We start from the raw sequence: 9,689 nt of genomic DNA on the forward strand, positions 1-9,689 counted from the left end.
GATCCCGGTGCCCTTGCAGCAGGTGACTGGAACACCTGGGAGAGAGTCAACCATTCAAATTAAAAAAAAAAAAAGGCTCTGAGGCAGGGAGCCAGGTGACCAGGCTCGGTGTGTCCCACCACCACAAAAACAAACAAAACAGCAATTGGAAACTCTCAGGGTTGAGAGTTTCATGGCAAGCACAGCTGAACCCAGGACAGTGCAGCTTGGAGGGGGAGGGGCGTCTGCCACAACCGAGGCACACGACCCCTACGGAGGTACTCAGCCATTGCTGATGCAGCCTGCTGTTGCTGAGGCAACCCATCATAACAGAGAGAGTCTGCCACTACAGAGGTGGGCCACCATCGCCACTGCAGTTCTAACCACACTCATATAAACAGGACTACAGGGAATTACACGTGGCAGCAGGGCAGAGGCCACAACAGCAGGGTGGAGCCCACAGCAGCAAGGTGGAGCCCACGGCAGCAGGGCAGAGCCCAATGCAACAGGGCAGAGCTCACGGCAGTGCATCATAGCCACTACAGGGAGGCAGTGACTAGATTATCTCCTTGCTGGGCAGGACAGTGCAATGGATACTCATAAATAAAGCCCTAACTCCCTGGGACAGAGCACCTGAGGAAAAAAAAGGGGGCTTTATAAGTTCTGCTGCAGAAGACTTAAACATACCTGCCTAGCAGCCCTGAATGAACAACGGAGCTCACAGCTCAGCACTAGAGCTCCTATAAAGTACAGACTGTCTCCTCAAGCAGCTCCCGGAGCCTGGTATATCCAAAGAGTCACCTCACAAAGGACTGATCAGACTGACAGTTTGTGGGCACCATTCAGGGAAAAAGATAGCAGAAGAAGAATCTGGTAGCAACACTCACGGTTCCCCAGCTGCTACAGGAGTTCCCCCGGCAAGCAGGGCCTGGAGTGGACCTCAGCAGTCCTACAGCAGTGGGGCCAGACTGTTAGAAAAAAAACGAAGAAACAGAAATACTTCATCATCAATAATCTGGACGTCCACTCAGAGACACAATCAGAAAATCAGCAACCACTCAGAAGACAGGTGGATAAATCCCCAAAAATGGGAAGAAACCACTAGCCAGACTGATAAAAAAGAAAAGAGAGAATAACCAAACAGATGCAATAAAAAATGATAAAGGGGAAATCACCACAGATTCCACAGAACTTAAAACCATCATCGGAGAATATTATCTCAATTGATGCAGAGAAGGCCTTTGACAAATTCAACAGCCCTTTATGCTAAAAACCCTCAATAAACTCGGTATTGATGGAATGTATCTCAAAATAATAAAACCTATTTATGACAAACAACAGCCAATATCATACTGAAAGGGCAAAAACTGGAAGCATTTCCTTTGAAATCTGGTACTAGACAAATATGCCCTCTCTCACCACTCCTATTCAATATAGTACTGGAAGTTCTAGCCAGAGCAATCAGGCAAGAAAAAGAAATAAAGGGTATTCAAATAGGAAAGGAGGAAGCCAAATTGTCTCTATTTGCATACGACATGATAGTATATCTAGAAGACCCCATTGTCTCAGCCCAAAATCTCCTGAAACTGATAAGCAACTTCAGCAAAGTCTCCGGATATAAAATCAATGTGCAAAAATCACAAGCATTTCTATACACCAATAACAGACTTAAAGAGAGCCAAATCAAGAATGAACTGCCATTCACAATTGCTACAAAGAGAATAAAATACCTAGGAATACAACTTACAAGGAACGTAAGGGACCTCTTCAAGGAAAACTACAAACCACTGCTCAACGAAATAAGAGAGGACACAAACAGATGGAGAAACACTTCATGTTCATGGTTAGGAAGAATCAATATCGTAAAAATGGCCATAATGCCCAAAGTAATTTACAGACTCAACGTTATTTCCATCAAGCTAACATTGACTTTCTTCACAGAACTGAAAAAAACACCTTGAACTTCATATGGAACCAAAAGAGAGCCCGCATAGCCAAGTCAATTCTAAGCAAAAAGAACACAGCAGGAGGCATCACACTACCGAACTTCAAACTATACTACAAGGCTACAGTAATCAAAATAGCATGGTACTGGTACCAAAACAGAGATATAGACCAATGGAACAGAACAGAGGCATCGGAGGCAACACAACATTTCTACAACCATACAATCTTTGATAAACCTGACAAAAACAAGCAATAGGGAAAGGATTCCCTGTTTAATAAGTGGTGTTGGGAAAACTAGCTAGCCATGTGCAGAAAGCAGAAACTGGACCCCTTCCTGACACCTTATACTAAAATTAACTCCAGATGAATTAAAGACTTAAACATAAAACCTGGCACCATAAAAACCCTAGAAGAAAATCTAGGCAAAACCATTCAGGACATAGGAGTAGGCAAGGACTTCATGACCAAAACACCAAAAGCATTGGCAACAAAAGCCAAAATAGACAAATGGGACCTAATCAAACTCCACAACTTCTGCACGGCAAAAGAAACAGTCACTAGAGTTTATCAGCAACCAACATAATGGGAAAAAATCTTTGCAGTTTACCCATCTGACAAAGGGCTGATATCCAGAATTTACAAAGAACTTAAACAAATTTACAAGAAAAAAACAAACAAGCCCATTCAAAAATGGGCAAAGAATATGAACAGACACTTTACAAAAGAAGACATACATAAGGCCAACAAACATATGAAAAAATGCTCATCATCACTGGTCATTAGAGAGATGCAAATCAAAACCACATTGAGATACCATCTCACACCAGTTAGAATGGCGATCATTAAAAAATCTGGAGACAACAGATGCTGGAGAGGATGTGGAGAAATAGGAACACTTTCACACTGCTGGTGGGAGTGTAAATTAGTTCACCCTTTGTGGAAGACAGTGTGGCGATTCCTCAAGGCCTTAGAAATAGAAATTCCATTTGACCTCGCAATCCCATTACTGGGTATATATCCAAAGGACTATAAATCGGTCTACCATAAGAACATGTGCACATGAATGCTCATTGCAGCACTGTTTACAATTGCAAAGACCTGGAACCAACCCAAATGCCCAGCGATGATAGACTGGACAGGAAAATGTGGCACATATACACCATGGAATATTATGCAGCAATCAAAAATGATGAGTTCGTGTCCTTTGTAGGGACATGGATGAATCTGAGAACATTCTCAGCAAACTGACACAAGAACAGAAAATGAAATACCACATATTCTCACTCATAGGCAGGTGATGAACAATGAGAACACATGGACACAGGGAAGGGAGCAGTACACACTGGGGTCTATTGGGGGGAATAGGGGAGGGACAGCAGGTGGGGGGAGCTGGGGAGGGATAGCATGGGGAGAAATGCCAAATGTGGGTGAAGGGGAGGAAGGCAGCAAAACACACTGCCATGTGTGTACCTATGCAACTATCTTGCATGTTCTGCACATGTACCCCCCAAACTAAAATGCAATAAAAAAAAAGAACTGTTTGATTACTAACTACTGTATATCCTGTCTTTCAAACTCCATTTTCCATAAATGAACTTCCATCAGTGTATAGGTTAAGGCCAGGATTGGCTAGAGGAGTTTCTAAGAGATCCTCTTGAGCCGCATAGTTGTGGGCTATAACCTGCTGACAGTTAAGTTCTTTGTCTGCCCCTTCCTCAGGAAGAAATGTAGCTGGATTGAGAGCCACACACGTGCACAGCTAAAGTACAGGCCCTTTGGGTATTAAGCCTTCATATTTGAGTACGCGGTTGTAGGACAGCCATAAGCCTCCTCTAGGGGCCAGAATTCCAGCTACATCATGTGAAGTCCATACAGTTTGATTTTTCCCTTGCACTATTTTAACAGCTTCTGAGATGAGTATAGCCACCATGGCTATGACCTGCAAGTGATGTGGCCAGCCTTTCACAACTGCATTAATTCTCTTACTTAGGTATGCCACTGTTGTGGCGTGGTCCCCCAAGTCTGGGTGAGGATCCTGAGTGCTATTCCTGAGTTTTCTGTAACATATAGGGAGAAGTTGTTCCCTGTAGAAAGGCTTAGAACTGGTGCCTGCTGTAGTGCCTGCTTCAGGGTCTGAAAGGCTGTCTCAGCTATAGGGTCCTATTGCATTAGATGGGTGTTAGCCTTTCGGGTTTCCTCAATCAGAGTGTATAGGGGTTTTGGCTATTTTACCATATCTGGGAATCCACAGTCGGCAGAAACCAGTTATTCCTAAGAATCCCCGCAACTGTTTTAAGATTTTTCAATGGGTGGGAGGCCAGTTTGAGTTGGAAACATTCTCCATAAAGAGCCCGAGTGCCCTTAGACAAGACAAGACCTAGGTATTTTACCTCTTGCCTACAAAGTTGAGCTTTTGATTTTGAAACCTTATATCTACAGGTGGCAGAAAGTTTAGGAGGTTCTGTGTGGCCTGCTGACACTGGGTTTCTGAGTTAGCAGTTAAAAGGCAGTAATCTATATATTGAAGAACCAGGGTACCTGGATGTAAAAAAGACTAAGGTCCTGAGCTACAGCCTGGCTAAACAGGTGGGGGCTATCTCAAAAGCCCTGGGGTAACACTGTCCAGGTGAGCTGAGAATTCTGGTCTAAAGAGTTTTTAAAAGCTAATGGAAACTTGGAATTAGAATGTAATACAACACAGGAAAAGGCATCCTTAAGGTCAAGAACTATATATCATTGTGCCTTTCCTGGTATTTGAGAGAGCAAAGTGTACGGGTTCCATACAACTGAGTATAAAGGGATCACAGCTTCATTAATAAGTCTGAGATCCTGCACCAGACTCCCTTGTCCGTTAGGTTTTTATACTCCTAAAATTGGGGTGTTACAAGGGCTGTTACAGGACCTTACTAGATCCTGAGCTTTTAAGTTCCTTATAATATCCCATAGTCCCTTTTCGGCTTTCAGTCTTAGGGGGTACTGTCTTTAGTAAGAAAAAGAGGTGGGATCTTTAGGCTTATTTGAATTGGGCATGCATTCTTTGCCTGTCCTAATGTTCCCTACCTTGCCCAAACCTCAGGATTAATTCCTTCTTTAAATAATGGGCAGCAGAGAGGGATTTCCTCCCTGGTGATGTTCACATAGATAATGGCTCCTACTCTGGCTAACAGGTCCCACCCTAATAAGGGAGTGAAACTTTCCGGCATGATGAGGAAGGCATGGGAGAAGAGTGTATCTCCCCAGTTACAGCTTAGTGGCTGGGAGAATTATCAGGAGACTGCTTGTCCTAGGACTCCTTGGACAGTTACAAACTTGGGGGACAACCGTCCAGGACAGAAAAGTAAAACTGAGAAGGCCACATGAGTGTCCAGGAGGAGACTGACCCCCTGGCCCTCCATGGCTAGCTTTACTCAGGGCTTGGTGGAGGTAATATCTTATTGTGTGCTTGCCCCAGGCACCCTTAGTCCTGCTGTTGGGTCATCTCATCAGCCTCCTCAGGCCTTGGGAACCTTCATCCCCTGGGACAGTGTGCTTTCCAGTGATCCCCTTGGCACAGTGGGCAAGGACAAGAAGGTGGTCTGTTCCATTGGGGGCAATCTTTCTTAAAGTGTCCTGTTAATCCACAGTGGTAGCAAGCCCTGCCAGACTGGTGGCTAACCTAGTCCTTTCCCTTTTCCAAGCCCCTTGGGTCCGCTTGCCTGAAGGCCATGACTAGGATGGTGGCTTTTCTCTGGTCTCTCCTGTTCCTCCTGGTGGCTATTATAGAACACCAAGATTGCTAGATTTAGTAATGATTCTAGGCTCTGTTCTGGCCCCAGGGCCAGCCTCTGAAGCTTCCTCCTAATGTCTGCTGCTGATTGCATAATGAATTTTTCATTTAACATTAACTGACTCTCGATGGAGTCTGGTGACAGGGAAGTATACTTTCTTAAGGCAATCCATAATTACTCAAGGAGGGCTGTTGCATTTTCTTCCTTTCCCTGAGTTATGATGGATAACATTGCATAGTTCCTGGGCTTTTTCCTAGTTTGTCTTAATCCCTCAGGTATGCAGGTCAATAGGTGCCTACAACTCCAGTACCCCTGTTCTGAGTCAGGGTCCCAGTGAGAGTCTGTGCTAGGGACTGCTAGTCTGCCTAGGGACTCTCTCCTTCTCTGGCATTATTTAGTCATGTACGTGACTAAAGTACCAGGTGTCCTCAAACTCTTGAGCCACTGCTAGAGCAGCCTCTTTCTCATTGCTGGTTAGGATTTTACTAAGCAAGAACATGGTATCTTTCCAATCTGATTCAAAGACTGACCCAGGCCCTGCAGAACATGTATGTACTTGTCCAGGTCATCTGAAAATTTTTCTAAGTCCACCTTGATTTGCTTTAGGTTAGAAAGTGAAAAGGGAGTATGTACCTTGGTTGGGCCAAATTTTCCTCCAACTGCCTGTAGGGGGCAGATTTGTGGCATCCTATTAGCTTGAGGTTCCTGGGCAGCTTTGACCTTCCCTGAATCCTCTTGGGTTATAGGAGACCTGGTCAGTATCAGTGGAGGGAGGAGCCACAGGGAGTCCCAAATGTGGGGGTATTCCTGAGGAGGGGCCAGTAGGACATAAGGTACAGGCCTTACATGGCTGAGGATTATCCTTTAGAGAAAAGAGAATTTGCACTTAGGGGACCTCAATCCATTTACCTTTGCTTTTACAGAACAGGTCTATTTGTAGAATGGTGTTATAATTTATACTTCCCTTTGGAGGCCAGGTTTCTGCACTCAGCAGAGGGTATCGTGGCCCCTCGGTTTGTCATAGGAAAATGAGCCACTTCTTCAAAGATCGTATGTTAAATTGGTCCCAGCTACCCAGGATACACTTTAAGGGCGATTATGCCTTGGGAAGAGTAGCATCCATCTGAAATCAAACACAGAAATTCCTACATCCCTGATTGTTTTTTGCAACTGCAAGCCCTGGGTAGTCCCCCAGTTATAGTGATAGCACTGGCATGTTCCTCAGTTATAGCACCTTGTAATTTCCTTATGCCCTAGATGCGTGCTCATTTTCTGGGCCCCCCATTTGCCAGGTTTCATCACACTTACTGGCGTTACTGGCATATCCTCACTGTCTAAATGTCCTTATTGACCACCATAAGGACATGAGGATTGCTGGGATTAGTGGTTCTGCACTGGTGAACTAGGATTAGTGTCCTGCACTTGAAGAACTAGGACAGTGATGCTTGGTTGATGGGTGGCAATATTACCTTGCAAGAGTTTAATTTACATAGATCTGATCCTAAAACTTCCCCAGGAAGATAAACTTGAGAAGGACCTCTAAGCATAATAATTTTAAAAAGCCTCCTCCCCTACCCCACTTTCCATTATAGGAATATGCCTATAGTTTTGGGGCCTGTAATTAACTATTTGAGCCTTGGATCAAGTTTGACTATGGTATGCCAGATGGAGAAGTTCTGCTGTGTGGAGAGGCAATCCTAGTCAAGATAAATTGTACATCATTAGATTCTGGCACCATTCAGTTGGATTGGGAAATTTGTGGGTGACAAAAACACAAAGTCCTGTAGGCTCCAGTACCAACTGATAGATTCTGGCTTCATTAGGACTTAATCTAGCACTGCGGACTAAGGGAACTGACCCTGTGCACTTATACTGCAGGAAGTCCTCATAGGCATAAACCTGAGGGCACCACGGGCATGGGTCCCTGGGCTACCACTCCCTGGCTGAGGGGCCAGGGCCACCATGACCCCTGCGGTACTGCTGTCCACCATGACAGCTGCCGGGCCACATGCATGTGTCAAGGCCCTCCCTTTGCTGCCGCCTCTGGGACACTGGCTGACTGGCTTGAGTTAGCTCACCCCCACAGCCTGAGGGTAGCTGCAGCCTGCAGGGCCCCCAGGTCTGGCCTGGCTGCACCCGCCCTCACCCCGCCCCCGGGCCCCCCCACCACCACCATTCTGCACCAACTGCAAGGCCCTGGACTTGGCCCCAAGAAACAAAGAACAGCCAGAAAAGGAACTGGTTTGGCGCAAGCCTGGCGCTGTGTGTCTTTAAGTCTGACTGCCTCTCTATTGAAAGGCTGGGCTGGGCCTGCATAGGCAACTGCAGCTTTATAGCCTGGGTGCAGCCTTCAGTAGGCCTGGCAACCCAGTTTTTGCAGGCAGCATCTGCCTGGCCTTTCCTCTTCCACTGCACCTGATCTCTGCTTAGCAGATTTAAAAGAAGCGAATAGGACAGATTTTAGCAAGCGAAATGGATCCGTTACACTCACCACTCCGACATTTACTCCTGGCTGGCTTGCCAAAGATGTAAAGCGGGGAGGGAGCAGAGGCGTCCTGAAGACACTTTCAGTTTCACCGATGTGCCCAGGTCTTTTACCTCTATTACCCCAGGAATGGGGAAGGGGGTCTTGAGGCGCAGTGAGCTTACTGTTTGAATAAATGTCACAGACCCAGAGAGTTTAGCAGAGAGTAATTTATTAGGCAGAGAGAGAAAGAGAGAAGGAGAGAGACAGTTCCCACACTGCCATGGGAGGGGAACCAAGGGCGGAATCTGCACAGGTAAGGGGCGGGTGGATTGCAACCCTGGAGTTATTCCCACCCCATTCATGATCTTGTCCAATGAGAGGACTTCTTTTAAACTTCCTCTGGCGTGATTGATCTTTGACTCTGATGCTGGATTGGCTGCTAGGTCTGCAACAGCAGCCCTTCCTTCCAGAGCTTTTCGCAGGTTTTTGAACAAAGAATCACACCTGGAATTTCTACCTAGCCTGCGTGCGGGAAAGTCAGACAAAGAACTTCACGATCCTGAATAGGGATATGGATGAGGCATGGTGCTGGAAAATTTCCCCTTTGAAACTACACCCCTTGTGGACTCGGTTTCTTTAACACAGTCCCTCAATTTCAGCTATTTCACTGATAAAGGATCATTCCTTGGGAATTCCTACAGTGGTTTGGAAGTAAAAAGACACTCTGGCTTTTTCAGTTGCCAGAGTTCTTGTGCTTGTTCTTTCTCATCTGTGTGGCCTGATGTTCCTTCAGTCTTTGAAGTTGCTGTCTTTTGATGTTTGTCGTTGTTTTGTTTTTATGCTGTTTGATGCTCTTGGGGGTTTGATTGTTGTACAAGGTACGATCAGTCTACTTACTTTATTTCTGGAAGATTTTTAGTGGCCAAGCCTCAATTCAGCACTCCTGGGTCACATCCTCTGACTCTACGGGGTTGTTACCAGGCCTCCAGCTTCGTTCTCTGGACCTTCAAGGTTAGGAACCTGCTGCACTGGACTACTGGCCATAGCACTCCAATGGGTGGAGCCAACCAAAATACTTTGTTAGGACAGTGGTAGTGGAATATGTGCTCATTTGCACATGCCGCCTGTGGCAGTAGCTCAGCAGGGTGCATGCGCATCAGGTGGGGCAGGGTATTGATGGGAGCCAGACTGCAATCTTACTACAGTGCTGTCATGCTGGCAGCAAGGGTGGGGATGTAGCACTGATGGGAGTGGGGCTGCTGGACCTCGTGAGTGCATTTGTGCTGGCGGTGGTGTTGGCATTGGGTGCAGAACTATTGGCATTTGTGTTAGCGTTCATAGTGGTAGTGATATCAGCACAGGTTGGGGAAGGTATTCTGTATTCTTGATAAAAGAAATTGTGTCAACAGTTCACCATCAATATTATATCTGCTATGGGTTTTATTTTGCTGTTGTTGTTCCTATTGCCGTCGAACTTAATTATTTTCTACAGGTATTTTTTACTGTGAACAAGATTTGCATCTTAATAA

This window comes from Callithrix jacchus, chromosome 7 (assembly GCF_049354715.1).
Source record: "Callithrix jacchus isolate 240 chromosome 7, calJac240_pri, whole genome shotgun sequence".
NCBI lineage: Eukaryota > Metazoa > Chordata > Mammalia > Primates > Cebidae > Callithrix > Callithrix jacchus.